This window comes from Stegostoma tigrinum, chromosome 2 (assembly GCF_030684315.1).
Source record: "Stegostoma tigrinum isolate sSteTig4 chromosome 2, sSteTig4.hap1, whole genome shotgun sequence".
NCBI lineage: Eukaryota > Metazoa > Chordata > Chondrichthyes > Orectolobiformes > Stegostomatidae > Stegostoma > Stegostoma tigrinum.
This window is the reverse complement of record NC_081355.1, coordinates 131511360-131525503: the sequence shown is the minus strand read 5'-3', so window position 1 is coordinate 131525503 and position 14144 is coordinate 131511360. Positions and strand designations below refer to the sequence as shown.

At 42.5% G+C, this 14144-nt stretch overlaps 1 long non-coding RNA gene across 1 annotated transcript in view; it reads left to right on the top strand.

The window, feature by feature from the left end:
• Nucleotides 1–10674, top strand: part of LOC132206936 (uncharacterized) — a 56184-nt gene extending 45510 nt beyond the window's left edge. Inside the window, exons 2-3 of the long non-coding RNA XR_009443226.1 lie at nucleotides 8503–8611; nucleotides 10549–10674. This is a non-coding gene — a long non-coding RNA (uncharacterized LOC132206936). The remainder of the gene's footprint in view (nucleotides 1–8502; nucleotides 8612–10548) is intronic.
• The last annotated feature ends 3470 nt before the right edge of the window (nucleotides 10675–14144 follow it).

Sequence of the window (14144 nt, the reverse complement as noted above, 5' to 3'; positions counted from 1 at the left end):
TTGCCTTCCCTAGTTCTAGCCTCTTCACTTCGCTTTTCTCTCTTAAGACACTTCTTAAGGGTTATAATCTTTAACCAAAATTATTGGTCACCTGATAAAATATCTTTCGAGCGACTCAATGTCATACATCAGCTCATAATGCTCCAATGTGACGTTTTACTTTGTGATATTTCATGACATGAAGGGAGCTTTATTAATGTAAGGTGTTTTTAAAACTAAACCAATATTTTCCATTATGTGGATCGCAGGCTTTGTCCCAAATCTCTATAAATGTTTTTCACCTAAAATCTATCATATACTTCCATTTATCTGGACAAACTAGAGTAATCTGCCATTTCATTTTATGACTGACAGTACCTTCTGTCATTAGTGGCATTAATAGATATGCCAGCAGGAAGTAGGAGGATAATAATCATCAGTGCTTAGATGTGTTTAGTTACACTGCCAGCATATTTAATTAAGATGCATAATATGCAATTTGATGCAGTCAACTGTAGGCTGACAGTACTGCACTGGCATTTTCCAATGAGGCTCTGCACGCCTATGCGCAGAACTCCAGAATTTGCAAGTCTATAGCCCAAAGCTAACACTTATGACAAGCATCATTGACTGTACATTAAACACATGCATGCCAGAGGCCTCGCAAAGATGTCAATATTCACTTTGTTCTTTGTTTTTATACCACACTAACTTGATATGGCTTAACTGGCCCTCATATATAGAATTATATCAAAGATTATCGAAGAGATTAACAATTGTCATGGACATCATCTTAAATACAGCCCTGGGGCACCATCTGTTAGGGTTCAAAGTTGAACAAGTTTTGGTGGAGACATGGCATCTCCAAGTTCTGATGAGTTCCACACCCAACTGGCAACTGCACAATGGTCTGAGGATGAAACGCAATGGATAAGTTGTGTTTTGGAGACTGGGATAAAGATGGGCAACTGGGGCAAGATAAAAGGCACATGGATTTATGCCAAATCTCAGACAGAAGTGTCAGGACTTTGTAGGTTTACATAGTCACCCATACTTAAGGGCGTAAAATTGTAAAAACTGGAAACAGGAGGAGACCACATGGCCCCTCCAGCCTGCTCCATATGCAACAGAATCATGGCTGATCCAACACTCCGGATATTCACTTTCCTGCTCTTTCCTCCATAACCCTTGTTCCCCTACTGATCCATAATCTACCTGTCTCCGTCTTAAATATACACAGAGATTCTGCCCCCCACGGAGGCAAGGAGTCCCAAAGACTCTCAACCCTCTGAGAGCAGAAATTCCTCCTCATTCCAGTCTTAAATTGGTGTCCCTTTATTCTAAAACTATGCTGTCTGGTCCGGGACTCTTCCATGAGGGGAAACATCCTCTCAGCAGTCCTAAATAGTCCCACCAGAGCAGGGATCATCCTAGTGAGCTGCCTCAGAACTGCCTGCAATGAAATAATAGCTCTTTACAATGATATTTATTTTCCTAGATAACAAAGTGTGAAGCTGGATAAATACAGCTGGCCAAGCAGCATCTTAGGAGCATAAAAGCTGATGTTTCGGGCTGAGACCCTTCATCAGAAAAGGGGGAGAGGGAGAGGATTCTGAAATAAATAGGGAGAGAGGGGGACGTGGATCAAAGATGGATATAGGAGAAGATAGGTAGAGAGGAGACAGACAAGTTAAAGGGGCGGGAATGAAGCTTGTAGAGGTGAGTGTAGGTGGGGAGGTAGGGAGGGGATAAGTCAGTCCGGGGAGGATGGACTGGTCAAGGGGGAAGAGTGAGGTTAGTAGATAGGAAATGGAGGTGCGGCTCGAGGTTGGAGGAGGGGATAGGTGAGAGGAAGAACAGGTTAGGGAGGCAGGGATGAGCTGGGCTTGTTTTGGGATGGGGTAGGGGGAGGGGAGATTTTGAAGCTTCTGAAATCCACATTGTTATCATTGGGCTCTCGGGTTCCCAAACGGAATATGAGTTGCTGTTCCTGAATCCTTTGGGTGGCATCATTGTGGCACCGCAGGAGGCTCAGGATGCACATGTCGTCTAAGGAATGGGAGGGGAAGTTGTATTCTAGGTAGCTGTAATACACCTCCTCCCATCCACCTTCCTCCAAAAATTCCATCCCCTATTCCCAATTCCTTCGCCTCCGCCGCATCTACTCTCAGGATGAGGCATTCCAGTCCCACACATCTCAGATGTCCTCGTTTTTCAAGGACCGCAAGTACCCCCAATAGTGGTCGAGAATGCCCTCGACCTTGTCTCCCGCATTTCCCGCAACTCATCTCTCACACCTCGTACCCACAATAACCGCCAAAACAGAATCCCCTGGTCCTCACGTACCACCTCACCTACCTCCGGATCCAATGCATCATCCTCCGACACTTCTGCCATCTACAAACCGACCCCACCACCAAAGACATTTTTCCCCTCCCACCTTGTCTGCTTTGCAGAGGGACCACTCTCTCCGTGACTCCCTTGTTCGTTCCACACTCCCCTCCAACCCCACCACACCCGGAACTTTCCCCTGCAACCGCAGGAAGTGCTACACCTGCCCCCACACCTCCTCCCTCACTCCCATCCCAGGCCCCAAGAAGGCTTCCCACATCAAGCAGATGTTCACCTGCACATCTGCCAATGTGGTATACTGCATCCACTGTACCCGTTGTGGCTTCCTCTACATTGGGGAAACCAAGTGGAGGCTTGGGGACTGCTTTGCTGAACACCTCTGCTCGGTTCACAATAAACAACTGCACCTCCCAGTTGCGAACCACTTCAACTCCCCCTCCCATTCCTTAGACGACATGTCCATCCTGCTTCTGCGGTGCCACAATGATGCCAGCTGTAGGTTCCAGGAACAGCAACTCATATTCAGCTTGGGAACCCTGCAGCCCAATAGTATCAATGTGGATTTCACAAGCTTCAAAATCTCCCCTCGCCCCACTGCATCCCAAATCCAGCCCAGTTCGTCCCTGCCTCCCTAACCTGTTCTTCCTCTCACCTAAGCACCCCCACCTCAAGCTGCACCTCCATTTCCTATCTACTAACCTCATCCCGCCCCCTTGACCTGTCCGTCCTCCCCGGACTGACCTATCCCTTCCCTACTTCCCAACTTATACTCACCTCTACAGGCTCCATCCCCACCCCTTTAACTTGTCTGTCTCCTCTCCACCTATCTTCTCCTCTATCCATCTTCAATCCATTTCCCCCTCTCTCCCTATTTATTTCAGAACCCTCTCCCTCTCCCCCTTTTCTGATGAAGGGTCTAGGCCTGAAATGTCAGCTTTTGTGCTCCTGAGATGCTGCTTGGCCTGCTGTGTTCATCCAGCTCCACACTTTGTTATCTGGAATTCTCCAGCATCTGCAGTTCCCGTTATCTCTGATATTTATTTTCCTCTTTGGTCCTGTTTCAATTGCACAGCTTCTTCAGGAGCATTGCCAGTCTTTCTGAGCTGTGTAAATGATCCCAACTCAGTGCCTCACCTCCAGCACTGTCTTCATCACAATCTCTGTCCAAAAGTAAGGTTGTGTCACTCTATTACTCTGCTTACTGTATTCCATCAATCAAACAGCCCTCTGTGGTGTTGATGTTACAAAGTTCTGCATTCTTTGAGAGAGTCCACCACTGGATTATCAAATCCTTTGATAGTTTTGCCTGTTTAAGTGGCTCTTTAAACAAAATTGAAGTTTTGAAGGGATGGAAGATAATTGAAAATTGGGTCTTGAACTGGTATATTCCTATATTCCAATTATGGTAGCTTCTCCATGATTCATGGAGTCATTTTTACTAACATTCAAAGTTCTATTCTCAGAAATCATAAGTATGTGAGAACTACGAGAAACGTAAACCATAGGGCCTCTTAAATCTGCTCCATGACATAATTTTCTGCCTCCGCTTCACTTACCCGACCATTCCCCATAGCTCTCGAACCCCGCAGGAACCAAAAATCTGTTCAGCACAGCTTCGAACATCTTCAATGATGGAGGTTCATAAACAAGCCCTTATGAAGCAGTTGCGATTTAAACAATATGCTGCTTTTCTATTCTTACAGCCAAAGGGGACAAGTTCACTGTTTCCCATATTTTAAATTCATTTCCCATAATTTTTAAATTTCGTTTACAGTCTTGCTATGCCATTTTCGCAACTTATTTTCATACCAATTTCAGTGTCATTAGCAAATTTAGCAACCGTGCATTCAAGTTTCTTCATTCAAGCTATTGCTATAAATTGGCAATGGTTAAGTCATCAGTACTGACCTTGTGGCACTCCACTTACTACATCATGCTAACCAGAAAACTGCATACGATTCTGGTCACCCATCCATAAGGTAATCATTATAACTTAAACCTTCTGATCTTGGTATCATTCTTGTAAATTTCTTTTGGACCCTTTCCAGTTTAATAACATCCCTCCAGCAGCTGAGCAATCAGAATTGTAGGCAGTGCTCCAAAAGTGGTCTTATTGATGTCTTGCACAGCCATAACACAACATCCCGACTCCTCTAGTCAATGATTTGGCCAAAGCCTTCTTCACCATCCTGTTTATTTGTGGTATCAACTTCAAGGAACTATGTACCTGAACCCCTAGGTCCCCTGAAGAATGAGACAAAATGGCTGACTCATCTGGTAAACTTTAAAATGGAAGTCCAGTATGTTCATTTCCAGATGTTACCATTTTTACTGCTGGGCAACTACCAGTATCACTTAGAACTCTACAGATCACCATCTCCCACGAAAGTGGCCTAGTTGCTGAATCCATTTTTAACTAAATTGTTTCATTTTCAAACTGGGGAGAATGCACCTGCATGTTGTGACACTGTCTCCTTCACTTTAGTTAGTAGATGTCCCGTTAAAGTGACCTTTGTATTCCCAGAGGCATGTTCTGGGCCTCATAACAGTGCTGATTTCTGTTTCCCATTCGCAGATGGAAAATCCAGCTCCATTCGGTTACAAGCTGAGATACTTAATTATTTTCTTAGTAATTTGTTCAGTTTAATAAAAAATCTGTTTTGGCCACTTTTCAAAAGCAGGAAGAAAGGAATGAAAATAGACCTTTGGATCTCCTGTGGTCAGAGATAATTATCTGTGTTTCATTCAAGGAGAAGACTTTTCAGTAATTTTAACTGAGAGTGCAAAACAAAAAATTATTCTTACTGGCTATGTTAGTGCAAAGGATGGATGGTTAATGCTAATAATCAGTAATAATCAGTAATCAGTAATAATCTTCCTACATCTTTGGAATGAAGGAGGCTACTTTAAATTTATATTATCAAACAGTTCCTGTTACAAGTAACACACAAACATATAACCATAAAATGCAGGAGTGGAAATAGGCCATTCAGCCCATCTCTTCCACCATTCAATGAGATCATGTATGATCTGATAATCTTCTACTCCACCTTCCTGCCTTTTCCCCATAACCATTGATTCCCATACTGATTAATAATCTGTCTATCTCAGCCTTAATTTTAACTAACAACCCAGCATCTACAGGGTGGTAAAGAAATCCACAGATTCCCCCGTGCTCTGCCAGGAGAAATTCCTCCTCTTCTCTGCTTTAATTGAGTGAGCCTTATTCTGAGATTATGCTCTCTGGTCCTCCATACCCAGGATCAATCCAGTGAACCGTCTTTTGACTGCCTCCATGGAACACAGATCAGAACCAACTAAGGAATGGGCACTTTGGCCAACTATGACTCTGCTGACCATGTGATCAATGCCAGTATATCTGTTACACAAGCAGAAGTTACTGGGAAAATGCAACGGGTCTGGCAGCATCCGTGGGGAGCAAGGAGAGTTAACATTTCAAGTCCAATGACACTTCTTCAGAAATGGGCCTGAGATTTGCCAGCAATTTCTGTTTTTGTTTCTATTTCCAGCATCTGCAGTTTTTTGTTTTTTTCTCCTCCATGTATCTGTTGTGGGATAAGAGGGCCAAAATTGATTATAGTATTCCAACTGCGATCTGACTAGTGCCTTGTCTAGTTTTAGCGAGACCTCCCTTTTTTGTACTCTTTGAAATAAAGGCCAATATTTAGTTTGCCTTCCCTATTTAACCGGTAAACTTGATTATATTTTGTGATTTATGCACTTAACTCCCAAATCCCTTTACACTGCAACTTTCTGTAGTCTTTCCTCATTTGAATAATATTTAATCTCATCTATTCTTCCTGCCAAAGTAGCCCACCTGTCAAGCCTCTACTTGCTCACTGAATCTCTGTGCATCCTTCTGTAAACTCATTGTACCATCCTCGTGTCTTGCCTTCCCACTTCATGTTAACTACAAACTTGGATATAGTGTATTCGCTTCCATCTTCCTTATGAACACCTAATGTAAATAACCTGTGACCCAGCATTGATCCTTGTGACATTCTAGTAGTTACAGGGTGCTATTGTGAAAATCACTAGCACGCCCCTCCCCAACCTGAGCCCAACTCTCTATCTTCTGACAGTTAGCAATCCTCTATCCCTGCTAACATAAACCTCCAAAGCATAGACTCATATTAAGTAACCTTACGTGCAGTACCTATTGAACACCTTTCAAAAATCTCCTAGGCTTAGCAAACCAAATCAATCGTTTCCTTTCCTAGCATTTGTTGCAAAGCTCTCCAGAATTAGGATGGTGATAGCCACAGTAATGAATAATAATTGAATTCTGAATGAATAGTAACAGATGTAATTTGTGAAAAATGTACTTGTTTTATTATTTGTTTCCTGCTGCAAGAATGTTACTCAGCCTGGGTCAACTTTCATTCAATTGGTGTCCATGCACATAATTGAATATTTTGGCGAAGATTTCATATGCTGGCCTTGATATTTTGATACCAGTCAAATTGTGTGGCAAATAGTTAAACAATTTATACACCCTGAATGAGTGAGATATATTTTGCAGTTGTATGTTGGAAAGGAGAAACAGAAACCACACTGGTCTCAATTTGGTCCTCATTCACTCAACAATGGGGAAGTTGGCCTGATAAATCTACATTTCGTAATACACACTTTTTCAAGCCTGTAACACAGAGAAAATATTATGCTTAACAACATCCCAGCTCCTTTCTCCGAGGAAATATGTTCTTAATTAGTTTAGACAAGAGATCAAGTTGCCAAGTGAGCCATACCCATAAATGTCAGAAGGACCAGACTAGATGATTCAAGTAAAATGCTCATAAGGAATTATTAGTGTTTACTTAACATAGCACATTTGACTGCTCAAGATGCATCAAAATGCTTTATCCAACTCTTCTGAGTATAGCAACTGTTGCTTTCCAGATAAATCTAGCAGTTAGTGTTTGTATGACAAATGCTCCGAGGTAGGTTCACTAGACCTGAAATGTTTACTCTGTTTTTCTTTCTCGTAGATGCTGCCACACCTGCTGAGCTTTTCCAGCAACTTCTGTTTTTGTATGACATGGACCTGCACACAGGTCAATGAGCTGAATGATCAGTAACTGTTGGTCCTGTTGATGTGGCCGAGGTCTGAATCAATGACCCCTTTAAAATTACTTCAATGCTCAGCAGTTCTAAATTCTTTATTCAGCTATGTACATGTGGAACCATCAAGAAAACATCTTGTGAGTGGCCAACTCATGTCTTCATGATTAATGCACAGCCAGCTATACGTACATAGCAGCTTTGAAGTGAATTGGAGAGAACATTCATCTGGCTACCATCGGAATTCCCATCATTTCAATTAAGGGTGTGAATTAATTGTTTAGATCGAGCAATTGAGGGTAATCAAGGATGAGAACTCTGGTTTAGCTAGTGCTACCCGCATCCCATGAACAAAGAAAAGGAATAAACAACGAAATGGTTCAACATCTTATCCGAAAGACAACACTGTCTATAGTGGATCATGTATGAAACTATCACCGAGATTACGCGCCCAAAACCAGCTGAAGATATTAACAAGGAGCACAGTGCAGGAACAGAATACACTTCAGAATGTGGAGAGTGAGATGCTGGAACTGAGAGCTGCCCATTTATCATATGGTCATGATTTCAAGCCCAACTCCAGAAATTTGGCCACATGCAGCAGGTTAGTCCTTTGTTACAGCATTGAGCAAGTAGTTCCAGACCAAATAGACAAGCACTGACTGATGTTGCCCAATAGTATAGCCTCACCATTCCCACCACGTTATGAGAATTGTGCCAGGACCACTAGTCTTTGACAAATGTGAATGTGTCAGTGATTCTTTACACTGTTTCACAGAGCCATGCTATCGGGTCTAGATATTATGTGAGCATAAATATGTTTACGTCTCATTCAATCACATCAGGTAATGACAAAGCATTTGTTGATAGACTTCTGTTCTCGGTTTTCTCCATATAGCAGTACATCAACAGGTAACCACAACTCTCTGAAACTCATTAACAACATGCATTGTATCTTACACAATATAAAATATCCAAATTTCTGTTGCAGGACCCTTCTTAAATCAATTTGATATTGAGCCACTTAAACAGATATTAAATAGCTTGGTCAAATTGCAAAGCATTAAGGAAGTTTTTTTTCATTCACAGGAAGAGGGAATCACTGGCTAGGCAGCATTTATTGCCATCCCTAATTGCCCAGAAGGCATTTAAGAATCAGCCTCATTGCTGTGGGTCTGGATGCTGTAGATCAGACCAGGTAAGAATGGCAGTCTTCTTCCTGAAAGGGCATTAGTGAACCATGTGGATTTTTCTGACAATCGACTATGGATTTATGGGTTCCATTCAATGTTAATACTACTAGATGGCTGTCGCAGCCTCGTGGTGTTCTATGAAAGAAATATTGAGAGGGACGTCAAAGCGAAGGGTCTGAGCAGTCAGTGATGCGGCCATTAGAATCAAAGGTGTGTAAGTAGTCAAAACGGAGGAGTGTGGAGTTTGCAGAGACTTGTAGCATGGAGTCTGTTACAAAGATAAAGGGGGTCAAAGCATGGTAGCATTTCAAAACAAGAATGAGAGTCTTCAAGTTGACACAAGTAGGCAGCATAGAAAATACATTAATTTATCCTCGGTTGCTCCGGGAAGCGAGAAAGGAGGATGCTAAGCCGCTGGCGAAGATCTTTGCTTCCTCACTCTCCACAGGAGTCGTACCAGAAGATTGGAGGGAGGCAAATGTTGTTCCTCTTTTCAAGAAAGGGAATAGGGAAATCCCTGGAAATTACAGATCAGTCAGTCTTACGTCTGTGGTCAGCAAGGTTTTGGAAAGAATTCTGAGGGATAGGATTTATGAATATTTGGAAAAGCATAGCGTGATTAAAGGGAGTCAGCATGGCTTTGTGAGGGGCAGGTCATGCCTTACAAATCTTATTGAGTTCTTTGAGGAAGTCACGAGACAGGTTGACGAGGGTCGAGCAGTGGATGTGGTGTACATGGACTTCAGCAAGGCATTTGATAAGGTTCCCCACGGCAGGCTCATTTATAAAGTCAGGAGGTATGGGATACGGGGTGATTTGGCTGTCTGGATTCAGAATTGGTTGGCTGACAGGAGACAGAGCGTGATTGTAGATGGTAAGTATTCTGCCTGGAGGTCAGTGCTGAGTGGTGTCCCGCAGGGCTCTGTTCTTAGGCCTCTGCTCTTTGTAGTTTTTATAAATGACTTGGATGAGGAGGTTGAGGGGTGGGTTAGTATGTTTGCTGATGACACAAAGGTTGGAGGTGCCGTTGATAGTATCGACGGCTATTGCAGGCTTCAGCGAGACATTGACAGAATGCAGAACTGGGCTGAGAAATGGCAGATGGAGTTCAACCTGAATAAATGTGAAGTGATGCATTTTGGAAGGTCAAATTTAAATGCTGAAAATAGGATTAAAGGCAGGACTCTCGGCAGTGTGGAGGAACAGCGGGATCTTGATGTTCAAGTGCATAGCTCCCTCAAAGTTGCCACCCAGGTGGATAAGGTTGTTAAGAAAGCATATGGTGTTTCGGCTTTCATTAACAGGGGGATCGAGTTTAAGAGCCGCAAGGTTATGCTGCAGCTCTACAAAACCCTGGTGAGACCACACTTGGAATATTGTGTCCAGTTCTAGTCGCCCTATTATAGGAAAGATGTGGAGGCTTTGGAGAGGGTGCAAAGGAGGTTTACCAGGATGCTGCCTGGATTGGAGGGCTTATCTTACGAGGAGAGGTTGACCGAGCTTGGACTTTTCTCTCTAGAGAGGAGGAAGAGAGGTGACCTGATCGAGGTGTACAAGGTAATGAGAGGCATGGATAGAGTCGATAGCCAGAGACTTTTCCCCCGGACAGGATTGACTGCCACGAGGGGTTGTAGTTTTAAGGTGTTAGGAGGAAGGTATAGAGGAGACGTCAGAGGGAGGTTCTTCACCCAGAGAGTTGAGAGTGCATGGAATACTCTACCAGTGGTAGTCGTGGAAGCGGAGTCATTCGTGACATTTAAGCAACTGCTGGACATGCACACGGACAGCAGTGAATTGAGGGGAATCTAGGTTAGGTTATTTTATTTTTGTATTACGATTATTCCGCGGCACAACATCATGGGCCGAAGGGCCTGTGCTGTGCTTTCTATGTTCTATGTTCTATTCTGAAAGACAGCTAATAGAATCAATTCTCTTTTTGCAGGAGTATGGATCAGGGAACCAGCATTTCAATGCAAGCTGCTGGTCGATAAATTTACCCTTGCAATGTTGATGAAGAAGACACTGAACTCTCATGATTTCAAGAAAAGGCTGCTGAAGAGAGCCTGACCAAGCAATGCAGGCTCTGAGTTGAATAAGAACGGAGACTGTGATGAACAAACTCTAAAAGGAGACCGTGACACAGCAGCAACACCTTACTAGGTTGTTTACAATATCAATATTTAATTAGTCTGAGAGTTTAATACTCCCTGTGAAGTATTTACACCTCAATAAAGCCATGTCTGTGTTAGTTTAATATCGTCATTAATGTCATTTAAACAAAAGACGATACCTGCAGTTAACATGCAACATTTGCTGTGGAGAAATATTTATTGTGTGCAAAAGAAAATTCTCTGCTGATTGGGCAGTAACTTATTGAGGCAATTATAAGTTTTCACTTGCCAATTAGTTTAACAGAAGAGAATGACTTAAAGGTTGTCCGAGGCTCCAGGCATGTTTCAGCCCCATAGAATAAACAGAGTACCTTGGTGTATTATTTTAACATACAAGAAGCTTTCATAACTCCTAAGTGCCGACAGCATTTATGATTTCTCCGCAATCATGTATGAGCACTGGTTTCTCACACCACTGTCAAGTGGCTGCTTCTTATTTGTAGCTCTGCCCTACATTCATCAAAAAAAAAGTCACACAGCACTGCACCAGAGACTTGCTGGTAAATTTGTTATCATTAATTTCATTTACAGCAATTCAGCTTTTGTCTTTCATCTGTTCTTTGCCTGCCTATGATTCCTCATGTCACCTAATCTGAGTCGGAAAATTAGTTCCTACCTTAGCTTCAATTTTGCACATTGGTCAGTGCAGGGGTAATGGGTGAATATGCTTGGTGTAGTTAGGGACTGTCTCAAATTCAAAGAGGGCTGAATTTTTTCGGAACCCACTGATTCCAAACTCATCCCCAAGTAAAAGGCCAGTGAAGAGACATTACTAATGGGTGCCCCACAGCAATTTATCACAGCAACATTAATTGTTTTAAGGCTCAATTCCCACTTCTATCTTTACAAAGCTGTCAGGATCAGGATGGTTACCACTTCTGTCATCTCAGCAGCTGCAGCTGAAGTACTGCTTGGGACTACATACAGTCTCAAAGAAGAGGAGGCCAGATTCCAAGGTATGGCTGGAATATTGTCAAAAGCAGGCTGATGAGCATGGGTGATGGGGTGAGGAGTAGTGGCTGGGAGTGGGGGTGTGGGGGCAACAGGATTTGATGTACTGGGGGAGGGTTATGATTGCAAAGGAGATGCCTCAGATCAGCTTAGCGGACCTGCAAAGGAACAAAAACAAAGTTGCTGGAAAAGTTGAGCAGGTCTGGCAGCATCTATGAAGGAAAAAAAAGAGTTAACGTTTTGGGCCCAGTGATCCTTCCTTTATAGATGCTGCCAGACCTGCTTTTGTTCCTGATTTACAGCATCCATAGTTTTTTTCAGTTTTTATTTTGACCTGCAAAGGAAGTTCTCCTAGTGCCCCAAATGCTCCTATTCCATCTTAAACCAACTTAGTCCATGCACCTAAAGCTGCTAGGTTGCCCACTTAATCCAAGCCTCTTTCTGCTGTGAGTTAAATAGGATGAGGCCCTTAACAGCCATTAACATGGAATGGAGAGTGAGTGGGCAAGCAATTCATCAACCACCCTGACAGATAGGGATGCAGTGGTGATGCCAATATGTGGCAGGCAGCTGGTGTGTTGGAATTCAGAAGTTGACTATTCATGCCTGAAAAGAAATAAGATCAAGGGTTAGCTTTCATGATTAGATATGGCAGGGCAATGACAATGCCATTGAACTAATAGTTCAGAGATCCAGGTTATTGTTTCTGGGGAGCACAAATTCAAATTCCACTATGTGGCCAATAAAATTTTAGTTCAATTAATAGATCTGGACTACAAAGTTTGAGTCAGCAACAGTATCCATTACAACTATCATAGGATATGTTAAAAGCCTTGCTGGCTCAATAATGTCCTTTAGGGAAGCAAGCTTGCTGTTCTTGATTGGTCTGGACTGTATGTGTCTCCATATTCACAGTAAGGTGTTTGGCTGTTTGCTGCCCACTGGCAAGCCACTCAGTTCAAAGATTAGTAGCAGTGGGCAAGAAAAGTTGGCCCATGTCCCAAGAAAGATGGACAAAGGTAGAGAGAAATGATTCAGAGATAGTAGGAATTGCTGATGCTGGAGAATCTGTGATAACAAGGTGTAGAGCTGGATGAACACAGGAGGCCAAGCAGCATCAGAGGAGTAGGAAAGCTTACGTTTGGGTCTAGCCCTGAAATATCAGCTTTCCTGCTCCCCTGATGCTGCTTGGCCTGCTGTGTTCATCCAGCTCTACACCTTGTTATTTCAGAAACAAATAATGTTGTGCAAAGGAAATTAGGTGGCATTTCAGAGAACACTTCAGAGAACACTTCTAGTAACTCCATGCTAATCAAGACGGTGGACAAGCTTCTAGAAACAATATTCATGGAAAAAGTAAAGGGACCCTTAGCGAATTTGAAGGGATGAAAGGCCTGCTTCTGCTCCTAAATTTTATAAACTAACCTCATACTTCTTGCAAAATCAACTGGGCACAACCACAGCCCTGCCCCCTAGTAACCAAGCCATTCAAGCTTGGTGTCAGGCAGATGTTGGTATTGGTCATGTGACCTGGGTGAGCATGAGGAGTGACTTTGATAATCAGTTTGAACATAATAAATTGCAAATCCATAGAAATTTCCTTAGGCTAAGCTCAGAGTCTAAAATCAGCTGTTGTTGCCAGTTCCTGAAAATCACATTCTTACACATTCACTTTTCTTAAATAAACGATTACAACAAGTAATAACGTCTTATTTCTACTGTATGGACAAAACCTTTATCATCCAATTAATAGAGAAAAATAGACTGGAATCACTGTGGTGATAATATCTAATGATTTGAATATGTTATTTGAATATATTATTTTGATGAAGGACATTAACCCATCCATTTTATTTTTGTCTTATGTAATTCTATCACGATTCTTACAGCTACTTTCCAAGTTTAAAATGTCTGTAACTATATCTGTGGGAACTGCTTTTGGCTTGAATAGTTAGAAAATATGCAAGTGTCAAAAACCCTCCAATGAGGGAGCAGCTCTCAGATCCACTAAGAAATCCATTCTCACACATTCAGTGCTCACATTTCTCCTCGATAACTTATACCTTTACCACAGCCACAAGCTGCTGTCTTCCATTTGGAGTTTTCCTCACAATAACGTGATCAAACATTAAGTAACCCCTGAAATGACTTGGCAAGCCACTCAGTTCAGAGATTAGTAATGTTGGCATTTGTACTGTTCTACTGCAATTTCAATACCATGCTTAACTGACCCTCACACAGCTAAAATTCAGAACTGGATTTGAGCTGTCCGCTTTTCTAGGACTGTGTTAACTTTTAAGAAGCTGTTGGCCGGCTTTTGTGAGCGTTCTCGGTTGACATTTGTGTGTCTGCAGCAAACTGGTTCTGAGACGAATGCAACAAAATTGGTTGTCTCAGTACTCAATACTGGAAGCTG